The sequence below is a fragment of the Triturus cristatus genome, chromosome 12, assembly GCF_964204655.1.
Source record: "Triturus cristatus chromosome 12, aTriCri1.1, whole genome shotgun sequence".
Lineage (NCBI taxonomy): Eukaryota > Metazoa > Chordata > Amphibia > Caudata > Salamandridae > Triturus > Triturus cristatus.
In genome coordinates, this window is record NC_140595.1 from 800,542,406 (window position 1) to 800,559,185 (window position 16,780).

The 16,780-nt window shown below is 39.8% G+C and overlaps 1 protein-coding gene across 2 annotated transcripts in view; it reads left to right on the top strand.

Annotated features, from left to right (window-relative positions):
* The window catches only part of EPO (erythropoietin), a 457,580-nt gene that overhangs the window by 321,831 nt on the left and 118,969 nt on the right, over nt 1–16,780 (top strand). The gene's annotated exons all lie outside the window — the stretch shown is intronic.

Sequence of the window (16,780 nt, forward strand, 5' to 3'; positions counted from 1 at the left end):
GCTTGCATTTTACTGTATAAATACTGCATGTATTACCACCATTATGCCAGGGCCAGCATGATGCCAGGGATGGGCCCACCATTAACAAGGATGCCTGCTATCTGCAAAGAATACCCAAGAATATTCCAGAGCTAGTACTATACCAGGCGGGCTTCATCATGGCATGCGTGCCCACACCTCACAATCTTACATGAATTGCCACCATCACATGAGGACCAGCATTATATTAATGATCGGCACCTTCATGCGATGGATGCAGGCTAATGATCGGCACCTTCATGCGATGGATGCAGGCTGAGTAGTATTATGCCAGAGCCAGCACTATACTAGAGGTGGTCATCATCAGCCATGGATGTCAACTATTTGCCATCATTGCACTACGATTTTACCAATGGGCACCATCATGCCATGAATACCCACTACATGCCAAGAACTACCACCTTAAGCTAATGCCAGCAATATAAAAGCGGTGGATGCAATCATACCATGGATGCCCCAAATATCACAGGAATTACCATTGTTATTCCAGACCCAGGATCGCATTAGGGTGGATGCCATCATGATGTGGATATCTACAATATGTCTAGAATTAACACGATTATAGAGAGGGACCACAGGACCAAGAGTAGGCATCATCATGAAATGGATGCCTAAAATATGCCAGGAATAACCACATCACAACGAAGGCAGCAGTCCCAAGGGTAGCCACCAACATTCTATGGATGGTCACCATAATCTAGAGTTACCAACATGGTTTTAGGACCCACAATACCAGGGTTGGACATCATCCTGTCATGAGTCCAAACAAAAAGTGAAGAACTACCCCATTATACTAGAATTATATGAAGGACAGGTACAACTCATTCACATATATACGGATCACTGACAGAATATCGAGGAGAAGAATATCGAGCTTCCAGAATATCGAGGTAAAAATATCGAGTGACAGAATATCGACTGCCTATCTACAAACAGGTAAGTACAAAAATATTGAATCCTAAATATCGTTGTTAATAATATAGTTTGCTAAAATATCGACTTTTTAAATGTCTTAAAAGTAATATAAAATTAATGAAATAATAAATATAATTAGGTAAAACATACTTAAAAATAATTTTAAAAGATTAAAAGTAATAAATAATAAATATAATGTAAAACATTCATTTTTTGTATTATATATTAATTTAATAATTTTAAAGAATAATCAATATTTTGAGTTATTAAATATTAAAAATATAATTATATATATATATCTATAATATAAATATAAAAATAAATTATATATTATAAGTTAAAACATTAAAATAATTTTTTTAAAATAATATTTTACACTACATTAAATATAACAATACTGAAAACGTTGCATAGCGTAAGGGATACAATTACTATTCCCACTCCAGCGAGTGGTACAGTAGGGAAAGTGTTGGATAGCGGGTGGATAAAAATTACTATTCCCACTCCAGCGAGTGGAACAGTAGGGAAAATGTTGGATAGCGGGTGGGTAAAAATTACTATTCCCACTCCAGGGAGTGCAACAGTAGGGAAAGTGTTGGATAGCGGGAGGGTAAAAATTACTATTCCCACTCCAGTGAGTGCAACAGTAGGGAAAGTGTTGGATAGCGGGTGGGTAAAAATTATTATTCCCACTCCAGGGAGTGCAACAGTAGGGAAAGTGTTCGATAGCGGGTGGGAATTTTTCTAAATTAATTTCCCTCCCACCATTTTCCCCTATAAACGTCACCTACAATATTGTAAATATTAATAAATTAACATATTTAATTAACAATTAATTAATTAGCTAATAACAATTAACAATAAAATTAATAACCATTAAATCTAAATTATTTCACACAATTAACACTATAAAATAACTTTTAATAAATATTAGATAAAGAATAATAAAAATTACATTAAAATTAAATTACTTCCCACCCTACTCCCCTATCAACCCTCAACCCGCGCATAAAAAAAGTACACAATTAACATATTTGCAAATTAAGTATTAATAATTGATATCTAATTAATTACTTATTAATAAAAAATGACACAATTAAAATAATTACCAATTAATTATTAATTGTTATTGTTCAATTTATAATGAATTAATAATAAATTATTTACTTAATTAAAAATATAAATTATTAAATAAATAGGGGTCATTAGGATGGCAGTCGGAAAATCTCCCCGACTGCGGTGGTCACGACCGCAATGCTAATCGGACCGGCGGTTTTGCGGGTTTTGATGGCGGGCGGATGGCCGCCGCCAGTCCGGCGGTGCGGCGTCCATCCGCCCGCCATCCTAATAGACCCCTAAATTATTAATTAATTAAATTACTTCCCACCCTATTCCCCTATAAACCCACAACCCACTACAGAATTAAACTACGCAAAAAGTCATTAACATATAATTAATTAATTTAAAAAATATATATTATAATTAAATTACTTCCCATACTATTCCTCTATAAACCCACAACCCGCTACGTAATTAAATTAAGCAAAAATTAATTAACATAAAATTCATTTCTTTAAAAAAATTCAAACACATTATAAAATATAGACATCATTTTAGCACAAATACTAACATACAAAACACAAAAAAAAATAGATATTATTAACAACGATATTTTGACAATCGATAATACTAACTTCGATATTATTAAAATCGATATTTCTTACCTGCATGTCGATATTCTTAACCACTATATTTTTGCAAGCTGATATCCTGTCCACTCGATATTAAAGACTGGATATTTTGTCCAATCGATATCTTTTATTCGATATTATGACTAGTTACCCTCATGTAAATATGCAGGCATACGAATACGTACTTAAGCACGCAAACACAAGCAACTGAAATTGCGTCTTATTTGGAGGAGTTGCATATATTCGAAAATAGACTGGCAGTGTGTCCATGTGCAAGTCATACATACACTGACACGTGAACACGCTTATGTATACACACACACACATTGATGAACACAAACACAAGCAAAAACAACTTGCTTCTTAGGGGTTGATTCCGATCCTGGAGAAATATTCCCTGTACGAATCGTATCCGGATTTTTTTACGTACGAATCGTACAAGTCCCGTACAAACTGGCAAGTACGATTCGTATGTAAAAAACACCATACGAATCGCATTGGGAATATACCCCGACACGTCCTCGGGTCGGAAAAAGTGTCCGACACATCCCCGGAGGTTTTTACGTACGACTCGGCAAACCGACGTCCGAACGCGCAAGTACGATCCGTCCCATCCGTCCGAATCCATAACTGTATGGTAAAAACACCATACGGAGCGGACCTCCACAGCAACCATGGAGACGTCCAAACATGTGCCTGCATATGCGCTGCACACCCCCCCATGTCTGCGCCGTCCCCCCAGCCCCCCGTATGTCCACGCCGTCCCCCCAGCCCCCCGTATGTCCGCGCCATCCCCCAGCCCCCCCGTATGTCCACGACGTCCCCCCAGCCCCCCCGTATGTACGGTGCGGACCCCCACTCCCGCATGTACGGTCCGCACCGTACATACGGGGGTGGGGGTCCGCACCGTACATACGGGGGTGGGGGTCCGCACCGTACATACGGGGGTGGGGGTCCGCACCGTACATACAGGGTGGGGGTCCGCACCGTACATACGGGGGTGGGGGTCCGCACCGTACATACGGGGGTGGGGGTCCGCACCGTACATACGGGGGCGCTGGGAGGATGGCGCAGACATACAGGGGGGGCTGGGGGGATGGTGCGGACATACGGGGGGCTGGGGGACGTCGCGGACATACGAGGGGGCTGGGGGGGTGTCCGGCGCATACCGGGCCCCCTTTTCCTCACGCTTCGCGGCGTACTTAGCTTTACCGGCACTTTTTGTGTGCCGTAAAAATATAGCCGTTCGGAGTGCTGTCGGTACGAAATGTACTTGCTGGTACGTAAAAAGCTGCCTAACTCCGTCCGCATGTCGCGTACGCGCCGTCCCGGATCACATTTGTATGTGTTTTTGTGTCGGTCGGTATTTTGTACGAATCGTACGGAAATGGTGTTTCCGTACGAACCGTACTTGCATGTTTGTATGGTGTTTTTACCGGGTACGAGTCGGACGGAGAAAACGCTCCGACCGACGGTTCGTACCCGGTTTCTCCAGGATCGGAATCGACCCCTTAGTAGGAGAACTTGCATGTATTAGATATTAAGACTGGCAGTGTATCCATGTGCAAATCATTTTTAAAGTACAACAGTCTATTTTTTGTGATTGGAGGCACATGGAAAAAAAGGTCCGAAACTACCAACAGTGAAAACAAATCACTGAATACAATTGGTGCAGTGAAGACGTATAAGGTGTCAGGAGCTGACCAATCTCTTGTGACAGAGGGGAAGGGAACCATAAAAATATCAGCATCTTGGACTGAAGCACTGTGCGCCCTATTGATTGTCACCAGGATCCTTTAATGATTCTAGAATCTACTCTGTCCTATCATGCCATGCAGGGTGTCTTAGTCAGTTAAGTTTTCTGTTATAGATTTGGCAAGAATCTTGCCTATAACCTTTTCTCTCTTCTCCTAGGAGCAGGGTGCTTATGAATAATACTGCAATTAAGATACTTTTATCATGGGTGTTTCATATTTCGTATTAGTAAACAAACACTATAATACAGTAGAAAGCCTAATCCAAAGGAAGGCGAAGGGTAATCATCAGAATACAATATCTTCATCAGAACATAGAAGCAAACTCATTTGAATAAGAAAACGGTATCTACCAGAGTATCTACGGTCATCATATCAATAGAGTAACATCAGGAAAAGGTCAGTTCTAACAGCCAGGTTGTTGCTTTAAGTATCTCTGACACAAAAACATTTCCCACAAGAGAATCAGAGACTGCTATATCACTAGGAGAGTGTGTCCATGACTTCATCAGAACATTGGAGGCTACAATCCACCCAGGAGTGTAATGTTTTGAAGATGCCAAGAGAGTGCCGATTGAGAAATAGTTTAAAAAAACATTGCATTGACTTCTGCATCCCCAACCTTTTACTCAAATAGTTCCTTCTTAACATCTAAAGTATGCATGAGAGGGTGGGTGGGTTTTGAAAGAAGGCAGTAAAATAGTCTGATGTACATGGAAATCTGAAGTGGCCTTAGACAGAGATCAATGACACAATATTGTAGTAAACAATATAGATAACAAAAATATTGTTTTATTGTTTACCACAATATCGTGCTCCTATACTTATAGTGGTAGGTATAAAAATATCAAAAAGAAATATCGTTGACACTAATATCATTAAAAAATTGACAAAAATATCAATATTTTGATATAAATCGAGGTTAAAGTATTCAGTGTTAAATATTTTGATATATACATTTATTATTATATATTCCAATGATATATAATATTATATATAAATACATACTGATATAAACACACAAACACACATATGTGTGTGTTTTTATTTATATGAATATATATATATATGTATATATATATAAATAGTCAATTACATTTTTTTTTTATTTTACATTACATTAATTTGTTTTATATTTTAAATGCATTTCTATTAAATTATATATAATTTAATTAATCAAAATATTTATTTTACATTATATTATTTATTTCATATTTTAAATGTATTAATGTGATATATGTATATTATATTAATAAACATAAAATGTTAAGACAATTAATATAATGTAAAATACATATTTCTAATAGTTATGTTACTATACATATACATATATATACACACACACATTGAAAAAAAACAAAGGTTACAGGGATGTTATAGTTAGGAAATAGAATTAAAAAACTCTTAGAAATTCACTGAAAAAATCAAAGGTTGCAGGGATGTTCTAGTTAGGCTCGGATTCCACATGTACAAAACTATTGAAATTCAGCACATGAGCTAACATGAACTTACTCCCCCACAATCCACTGCTTCTGACCTCACATATTACATCACTCATGACATGGTCAGTGACATCACTCATGACATCATCCAGTGACTGTGAGTGTTTCATAAATGTTTCTGAGACTTAAAGATATATACTTAGGCACTGCATGAGTTGCATTGCTATTCTTTCTTTAATACTAATGAGTGATACTTGTTCTACCATATGTCATCTGAGTGGCTGTGTGACTGTATCAGTGTGTGAATGGGTGTCTGAATGGCTGTATGGGTGAGTGGGTGGGTGTGTGAGTGGCTGTATACTCAGTGGTTTTGTGGGGGTGTGAGGGGGTGTATGAGATTGCATGGGGGTGTGAGTGGTTCTGTGGATGATGTCATTAGTGATATCACTGACCATGTCATGAATGATGGAATATGTAAGGTCATAAGCAGAGCATTGCAGGGGCGTAAGTTATAGTTAGCACAGATAACTATAACTGCTGAATGTCAATGGCTTTGTATGTGTGAAACTTGAGCCTAACTAAAACATCCCTGTAACCTTTGTTTTTTTCAGTGAATTTCTATGGTTTTGTAATTCTGTTTCCTAACTATAACGTTCCTGGAACCTTTGGCTTATTTCCAGTCAATTTATACGTTATTTCCTAGCTGTAACATCCCTCTATCCTTTGTTTTTTTAAATGAATTTCTATTGTTTTAAGACGTTATTTCCTATCTATAACATCTCTGTAACATTTATTTTTTTCAGTGAATTTCTAAAATGTTGCTTCTTAACTTCAATATGTAACCTTTCAGAGTGGGTTTGTGACTGCTTCAATAGGTTGGTGAGTGGCTGTGTGAGTGGATCTATAAGTGGGTGTGTAAGTGTCTAAGTAGGTCTGTGAGTGGGTGCATGAGTGTCTGGGTCTGTGAATGGGTGAGTGGGTCTGTGAGTGGGTGCATGAGTGTCTGACTGGATCCGTGAGTGGGTGTGAGTGTCTGTATAGGTGTGTGAGTGGGTGCATGTGTCTCTGAGTGGGTCTATGAGAGGGTACATGAGTGTTTGAGTGGGTCTATGAGTGTGCGTATGAGTCTTTCAATAGGTCTGTGAGTGGGTGCTTGAGTCTATGAGTGGGTCTGTGAGTGCGTGCATTAGTGTTTGGGTGCGTCTGTGAGTGGGCATGAGAGTGTCTGAGTGAGTCTGTGAGTGAGTGTTTGAGTGACTGAGTGGGTGCTTGAGTGTCTGAGTGGGTCTGTGAGTACGTGTGTGAGAGTCTGAGTGGGGCTGTGAACGGATGCAAGAGTCTGAGTGGGTCTGTGAGTGGGTACATGAGTGTCTCAGTGGGTCTGTCAGTGGGTGCATGAGTGTCTCAGTGGGTCTGTGACTGGCTCCATTAGTGTCTGTGTGGGTATGTGAGTGAGTGCATGTGTCTCCGAGAGGGTCGATGAGAGGGTGCATGAGTGTCTGAGTGGGTCTGCGAGTGGGTATGTCTGACTGGGTCTGTGAGTGGGTGTGAGTGTTTGAGTGGGTGTGTGAGTGGTGACTGAGTGTATGAATGTGTCTGTGAGTGTCTCAGTGGGTCTGTGAGTGGGTGCATGAGTGTTTGAATGGGTCTGTGAGTATCTGAGTGGGTCTGTGAATGGATGCATGAGTGCCTGAGTGGGTCTGTGAGTGGGTGCATGTATCTCTTAGTGGATGCGTGAGTGAGTGCATGAGTGTCTGACTGGATCTGTGAGTGGGTGTGTGTGTCTGTATGAGTGGGTGCATGTGACTGCGAGGGTCTATGAGAGGGTGCATGAGTGTCTGAGCCAGTTTATGATTGTGTGCATTGAGTCTCTCATTAGGTCAGTGAGTGGGTGCATGAGTCTCTGAGTGGGTGTGTGAGTGGGTGTGATAGTGTCTGAGTGGATCTGTGAGTGGAAGCATGTGTCTGGGTGGGTTTGACAATGGGTGCATAACCTTGTGAGTCTGTGAGTGGGTGTGCAGGTATGTGTGAGCATGTGAGTGGGTATATGTGTCTCACTTTGGGTATATGAGTGCATGCATGAGTCTCGATGAGTCTGAGTGGGTGTTTGAGTCTCTCAGTGGCCTGTGAGTAGGTATACGAGAGTGTGAGTGGGTCTGTGAATGAGTGCATTAGTGTCTGAGTGAGTTAGTGTGTAATTGTATTTTTTTATAATTTTGGCGATATTCGTGAGTCCGTCATGATATTACACCGGGCACACTGAGAGTTGTGATCGATTTGCAAATATCACACATGGAGAAAAAAATAGTTTTTGGACATGTTAAACACATAAGAGGTCCCTGAAAGAGCCCTATGTTCCAGCCATGGGGTCAAGGTACCTATACCCTGTCCCCTTCTAGTACTTTCAAATACTATTTTGAGGCCCTCTGGACCATGTCCTGTTACACAAAATGGCAGCCGCAACTTTCTCCACAGGTTGCGGCCAACCAATCATGGAATTCCTGCTGGTGCGTGGATTCGCGACACATCGCGAAGGATTTACAAACAATTCACGCCTCTAGATATACACATTTGTTTCTCCTTTAATATCTCCAAAACTACTGCACAGATTCACACCAAATAACAACAAGAATTGGCAAATGCATTAGGTTTGCCTATGTTATTAATAATAAGCTGTTTTTTGTTGCAAGTTGTAGCTTAGTGAATAGTTTTGCAATATAAGTTGCTGAAACTCAGTTCAAGTGTTATGACTTCTTTTTGAAGAAAGGCCATATATTATGCTGTTACTGGTGGCATTATAAAGCGGGGAGATTAGTTAAATGGGGGTAGGACTATGTATGGTGGCAGAGGGGTGGCAACATATATAATTTCTTCTAGTGCCACAAGAATCCAATCTCCAGCCCTACGGTTACCTTCTAGCCATCAAAAGAGCTAGCTGATTATGGGTATCCATCGCAGAAATCAGTGTCTAAGATAAAGGTTGCTTGGTTGAATCCTTAACAGGCAGCTCAGTCTCTCATCCTTCTGAGGTCGATACAACTAGTACCACAGGATTGGTAAATAAACACATAGTTTGTATAGTGCATCACATAAATGTGGTGATCATTTCTACCCGTGATACTTTTAATAACATTGAAATAGACAATAATTTATAAAGAGCTCATGCGAAAAGAGAAATAAAAACACTGACTTGTAAATGCAAACATAACACCTGGAACAGTAAGAGGCAACTTTCCTTTCAAAGAACACCAACGCAGTGCGGAAGAGTTTACCTAAGTTTACTTCAGTCATATTACTAATGCACAGAGATTAGCAAAGGGTGTAACCCAGGAGCAGAGCCCTGGAAGCTTTCCAGCTCCCTTAAGAATTAAGCAACACACTCCCCACAAGCGTGCAGCCGGGGAGCCTGGTTATTGTGGTCTGAAGGGAAACCTCTGGAGCTGGGAGGACAGGCACTCTCTGCTGGCAGGCTTCTAATGTCCCCCAAAATTACAGATGACAAGATATATATAGCCCCGGAGCAGGGAGGCTTGGCTCACTTTTACTCACTCTTTCCCTTTTGCAATGAAACCTTTCAGGAACCTGTCAAATGAGGCACGTTTAACCTTTTAAGGGCTGAAGCTGGCAGGCGCACACGTGTAGTCGGACACGCGCAGTGCCTCGAGGGAACAGTGCCAGTGCCTGGCATGCATTGCTCTGCACTGCTCTATCTAGCGCTGGCACTGCTGTGAGCAGGCTCCAGATTAACTCGGAATCCTGGAAAGTGCATTACGAACTGTCTGGAAACCGAAAGATGTTTGCGCTTTACAAAAAGAGCTTCCTCTAAAAACAGGTTAGTTTCCCAGCTGAATCCCACCAAACCTGAAAAGAAATGCCAGCTTAAACAAGATCATTCCTTTTTTAACTGATAATATGGTCCACTTGCTTATCAACCGAGCTTGCATGATATTACATGACATGAATCACGCATGAGCCCCAGTTCCTTAAATGAACATACTCATGAGGTCTGTGATGACGTTGCATGATACTACATGACATGAATCATGCATGAGCCTCAGGTACTTAAATTAACATACTTATGAGGTTTGTGATGACGTTTAACTGGCAAATGCACCAACTAACTGAGCACGCATGCCCTCCCACGACGTAAGCAATGCAAATACTGGAGTAAGCAAGGGAGCATAAAGTGGGTTCCTGCTTTGGGCCCATGGGACTGGTGAGTGTGCGTAACCCTGGGGGAAATGTAAGTGCTATTGGGATTGAAGCATGCAGCTCCTGGTTTTACGGAGGCTTTTACTCTAGTGCAGCCAAAGGGAGATTACTAGGGCTGAACAAACGGGAAGTGCTGTGCAGCCGAGGTGCTCACTGGAGAGCAAGAACACTAGAATGCTGACATTTGTTGACATCATGAGAGCAGCCTCACAAAGAAGTTTGGTGGATGAAAAGGAGTACTTGGGCCTTTGGACATTGATAACAGCAAACACATGCAGAACAACATGAAATAGTGTGCGACAGCCAATAGAAATGGAGGAAAAGTAAGTGGCAAGCACACGAATCAATAAAAAGTAAAGGCGAGATGTAAGCCCCTTTTAAGATTTATATTAAACACAATAGATTTCACAAGCACAGCTCAAGTGCTGTGCAGGCAAAACCTAAAAAGGGATCTTTCTAGACCAAGAATTATCTTACTGTCAAATTTGGTGTTGATCCGTCCAGCGGTTCGGGCTGTAGTCGTATCTAAAGCTCCATGGGAAATTGCATCGAGAAAACTAGTTTTGGGGCCGCCCTTTTCCTCAGCCCCCACTTGACGGATCACCCCGAAACTTTCAAGACAGCACCTGAAGTGAGTGGAAAACTAGTTTTGACAACTTTGTGGGGATCCGTCAAACGGTGCCAAAGATATGGCCAAAAAAAGATCATTTTCCCTAAGGAAACTAGGACCTAAATATATATATATATATATATATATATATATATATATATATATATATATATATATATATATATATATATATATTCCAACCAAACCCGACTTCTTGTAAAAAATCGGACACCGACACTGGAAATGCTTTCAGCCATCCGGCTTGGGTATTTATTCTTTTCGCTTACGCGTTTCGGCACAACTGCCTTGCTCACACAATTTAACATGAACAGATCGATTACATTTAAACCTATGTCACAGAGTCACATGGTTAGTTCCTCAATGAACATGGAAAACAGACTATTACTACTTTCATGTAATGCCGATTTAACACTCAATTGTTTGTTTCTTGGCATAGTGCCTGATTCTCTCTTTTCATGATTTGCTTTGATTCAAGAAAATCAAATGGATTAGATTTTAAAAAGTATATAATATTTCATATATTTACAATTTAATCAAAGCATCCATTTAGAGAAAAATGTAGAAAGAGCGACATTATTTGAAACACAAGTGGAAAAAAAATTAATTATATATTAATTCAGTAGTGCAAAGTTCTTATAATTCCATGCTCAAAATTATTGCAAAATCATTATAGAATATCCTTTGGCGAGTGCCCATATACCGAATTTAATTTTGTCCATCTTTCATTGTTTCGGTCGGGCGACCCGCGATGACTATTTCATGTCAATCCACTGTTGGGACCTTGACATCCAAAGGCAAGGGAGAAAAAGAGGGGGAGACACATAATAATATCTTTGTAGGACACATACTTCATAATACAAATTAGTTTCATTTCAATAATAATAAAGTGCTAGTGCTTTGCTCAGTGCAAACATATGTGCAATAAAGTGCTAATGCCTCCTTATGTGCAAAGACCGCAGTATCATAACAACAAAGTGCTAGTGCATTACAGTACTTTACCTTCAAGAAATCCATAATAAACTTATTATTTGTGTCCTATCAATGTTTAAAACTCTCCTTATGACAATGATTTTCCAAATTAATAGATAAAAGGAACAATCTATTCATTTGTGACTTAATACAGATTAAAATGAAATAAAAAAGCTTAAAAAAAGCTAAAAATGGTTGAGATGAATACCTCTATTTCAAATGTACATGTAAATCTTCTTCAACATTCATGCCATGTGGGCTTTTAGTGTTAAACATCAGTATATATTTAGACTCCAGTTTCCTTAATTTCCTTTCTCTGTCACCCCCTCTTTGATCCTTGGGGATTTGGTCAATAGCAAAATATACTAGTTCACTAGTATTGCCTTTGTGGAATTCGTTCATGTGGCGAGCAACTACATAATTTTTGTCATTGTTGCCTATTGCCCTAAGATGTTGCAAGATCCGTACGTGAACCATATGAATGGTACTACCTACATACATCTTAGGGCAAGGACATTTCAAAACGTAAACAACAAAGTCACTCTTACAGTTTAGAGGTTTTCTTAATTTCCAAGGGCTGTTCAAGAGGGGAGAGATTACTTGTTGTGTGTTCCTGCCATGCCTACAGGCCTTACACTTAAAACATTTATGAAAACCTGGTCTTACTTTGAGCCAACCACCTCCTTTTTTGGTTTCCAAGTTAGTTTTAAACAGATCATCTCTCATGGATTTGGCACGATTGAAAGTCACCAATGGCCTTCGTGAGATTGTCCCTTGTAGAATTGGATCCTGTTTGACAAGGTGCCAGTGTCTACTCAGGCTGTCTCTCACCCTAGCCTGGTATGCACTGAAACCAGTAATCATACGGATCTCACTCTGAGTGTGCTTCCTCTTTTCTTCAGCTTTTTTAGTGTCTGGTTTTAATAATACACTTCTTTCCATGCTCTCTACTTTCAATTTTGCCTGATTTAGTGTTTTCATCTTGTATCCTCTTTGAAGGAATCTGTGTGTTAAAGCTCCCTGGGCCTGTCCCAGAGCAGCCACTTCACTACAGTTTCGTTTCATTCTTAGATTCTCTGCGTAAGGGATACTCATTTTTAATTTAGTTGGATGGAAACTAGCCGCGTGCAAAATTGAATTTCCAGCGGTTGGTTTCCTGTAAGTACAAGTTTGGATTGAATTCTGTGCAATATAAACCTCTAAATCTAAATAAGTTACTCTCTCTGTACTTATTTGTTCAGTAAATTTTAGATTTAAGTTGTTTACGTTAATGCTTTCAATGAACTTTTGTGCTGATTCTCTAGATCCATTCCATATGATGAATAAATCATCAATGAATCGGATCCATTTGATGACATGGTCTCTCCATTCACTGATATATTCAACTCTGAGCACCTGCTCCTCCCACCAGCCCATGTGTAGATTGGCATAGCTGGGGGCGAAGCAGGTGCCCATCGCCGTGCCCTTGAGTTGTCTGTAGGTGTCACCTCCAAATAGAAAATGATTATTGTTGAGACACAGCCTACACATCTCCAACAGCATGTTAGTATGTTGGTAGAGGTTGATCGGTCTCAAGTTTAAGAAGTGCCTCATTGCCCTTAACCCATCCTCATGGGCAATGCTGGTATACAGGCTCACGACGTCTAGTGTTATGAGGAGATAAGAATCTTCCCATCTTACGTTTTCCAGTTTGTTCAAAAAGTCCCTAGAGTCCTGAATATATGCTGGTAATGCTCTCACATACTGTTGTAGGAATGAATCCAGGTATTTGGAGGTTGGTTCAAAGAGACTCCCTATGGCAGAGATAATAGGTCGCCCTGGTGGTTTATCCTTGTGCTTATGGATTTTTGGTATCAGGTATAATATAGGTACCACTGGTTTATCCACTCTCAAGAAAGAATATTCTAATTGATTAATCAAACCAATTCCTCGCCATCTTGCAAGATCCTTTTCATATTTAAGTTTGACTTCGACTAGATTACTATGAGGAACCAATGAATAACAATCTTTGTCTCTCAGTTGTGAGGCTGCCTCACAGTTGTATGCTTCAAGAGACCACAACACCAAATTACCTCCTTTATCTGCCTGCCTTACTACTATATCTTGTCTACTTTGAATTTTAACCATCACAGATTGGTATTTTTTGTCAAAACATGTTTCATTTTTCAAAAATTCTTTACTTGAACTTAGAGATATTTCCTTCAAGTCCTTGATTACCAGGTCAGAATACATGTCTAACGCATCTTTAGGGGTGTTAGGTGTAAAGGTCGATTTTGGTCTAAACATGGTGGCTGAACTATCAAAAACATCTAGACAAAAAAGTTCATCTGCCTGACTAATTTGATCTACCACACTCTCACCATCCCCTTCTCTTATAAGCTGCTGACAGTCAAACAATACCTGCATATCACCAACATCAAGGTTGCCAGGTTCTTCACTGACCACTTGTTTCATCTCCTTTCGGTTGGTGATTTTCATATCAAAGAATTTTTTTAGTTTATGTTTCCTTACAAATTTGAAAAAGTCAATACGCGTTTGCGTGTAGTTGAAATTTGTGCGCTTACAAAAAGAGAGACCAAGTGAAAGGATTCTCATTTCTTCATCTGTTAGTATAAGATCCGTCAGATTTATCACCGTTGGTGCTACTTCTTCCATCCCTTGCGCTGGAGCTGCTTCTTCTTCCCTGATCGCAATTCCATGCCTGCCCCGTCGGTTTTTTCGTTTGCGGAATTTTCTTTTCTTTGAGTTTGAAACGATGGGCGTAGGTTTTGAGTCCGGTCCTGATATAAAAAAACAAATTCTTCAATTACAGACGGGGGGTTTGTCATTACCAATGGTTGTGATGCTCCATCTTCAGAGAGTGAGTCTACATCAGAGCTTGCTAATGAGCTTAGATCGGAAACTTCACCTGGGATATTTGACGACGTGTTAATCGTTACTTGCTTGTTCACTGATGCATTCACCTTAGAAAGTCGTTGTTTGCGAATGGTATCAAAACGACGTGCAAATGTATAGATTTGGCCAAGCATATAATCTTGTCTATCCCATTGAAATTTAGTGGCTTTTCGTGCTGTTATTATTTGCTCATATTTAGTAAGGCGGGTGTTGAGGTCAGACTTGAATTTGTTTGTACCCTCCTCTCCCAGGTTTTTTAATAAGTCCGCTTCCAATATAGCAATTTCAGCTAGTATTTTCTCCCGATCTTTCGCGGCATATTTAATCAAAATTTTCATCATGTTCTCCGATGCATACGCGTTATTCGCAGCCCACTCCTTAAGCATCTCAGGGTCCGGGTTTTCATACGTGGGGGCTGTCAGTACTCGCAGTCCTCGGGGAACCCTCCCCACATCCAGGTATCTGCTTAATGACTTTACCTCCCACCACTTTGAAATCTCATTACGATGTAGTTTCTCAATCTTTTTCTTTAACGCTTGAATGTTATCGTTTGACTCCTTCACTGCTGAGTCCACTCCTGGTTTTGGATCTACCGCTGTGTCACTCCTTTCACTGAATACGGAATCAGCGGTTGCCTCACGTTGCTGGATTAAGGTATCCATTCTCAAGCACTCGTTTAAACAAAAGCGTTCGCTTGTTAAATAAATATTTACGCTGAATATACCCTTCGCCTGCTTAGCATATTCCGCCGGGCTTTTTAAGCCCTGGCTCCTCTCCCCGCTGCCTGAAATCACTGACCGTTGCTTCCTTAGCGTTTTCCTTCAGCGAACTGCTTCCGTAGAGGCTCGCCGCTTTCAGCAAACGTCACTCGGCACACCGGTCACAAATTCAAAAGAGTGGCTTAGGGGGGGCTTCCTCGTAGTGTTAACAACACTCCATACCAAATTTAGCCAGAAAGTCGAGGATGCACCTGAACGAGGTCGCGTCGTTTTCTCCGCTGTTCCAGCAATTCAACGGCTTAGTATTCCAACCAAACCGGACTTCTTTTAAAAAATCGGACACCAACACTGGAAATGCTTTCAGCCATCCGGCTTGGGTATTTATTCTTTTCGCTTACGCGTTTTGACACAACTGCCTTGCTCACACAATTTAACGCGAACAGATCGATTACATTTAAACCTAAGTCACAGAGTCACATGGTTATTTCCTCAATGAACATGGAAAACAGACTATTACTACTTTCATGTAATGCCGATTTAACACTCAATTGTTTGTTTCTTGGCATAGTGCCTGATTCTCTCTTTTCATGATTTGCTTTGATTCAAGAAAATCAAATGGATTAGATTTTAAAAAGTACATAATATTTCATATATTTACAATTTAATCAAAGCATCCATTTAGAGAAAAATGTAGAAAGAGCGACATTATTTGAAACACAAGTGGAAAAAAAATTAGTTATATATTAATTCAGTAGTGCAAAGTTCTTATAATTCCATGCTCAAAATTATTGCAAAATCATTATAGAATATCCTTTGGCGAGTGCCCATATACCGAATTTAATTTTGTCCATCTTTCATTGTTTCGGTCGGGCGACCCGCGATGACTATTTCATGTCAATCCACTGTTGGGACCTTGACATCCAAAGGCAAGGGAGAAAAAGAGGGGGAGACACATAATAATATCTTTGTAGGACACATACTTCATAATACAAATTAGTTTCATTTCAATAATAATAAAGTGCTAGTGCTTTGCTCAGTGCAAACATATGTGCAAACAATGCTAAATAAAGTGCTAATGCCTCCTTATGTGCAAAGACCGCAGTATCATAACAACAAAGTGCTAGTGCATTACAGTACTTTACCTTCAAGAAATCCATAATAAACTTATTATTTGTGTCCTATCAATGTTTAAAACTCTCCTTATGACAATGATTTTCCAAATTAATAGATAAAAGGAACAATCTATTCATGTGTGACTTAATACAGATTAAAATGAAATAAAAAAGCTTAAAAAAAGCTAAAAATGGTTGAGATGGATACCTCTATTTCAAATGTACATGTAAATCTTCTTCAACATTCATGCCATGTGGGCTTTTAGTGTTAAACACCAGTATATATTTAGACTCCAGTTTCCTTAATTTCCTTTCTCTGTCACCCCCTCTTTGATCCTTGGGGATTTGGTCAATAGCAAAATATACTAGTTCACTAGTATTGCCTTTGTGGAATTCGTTCA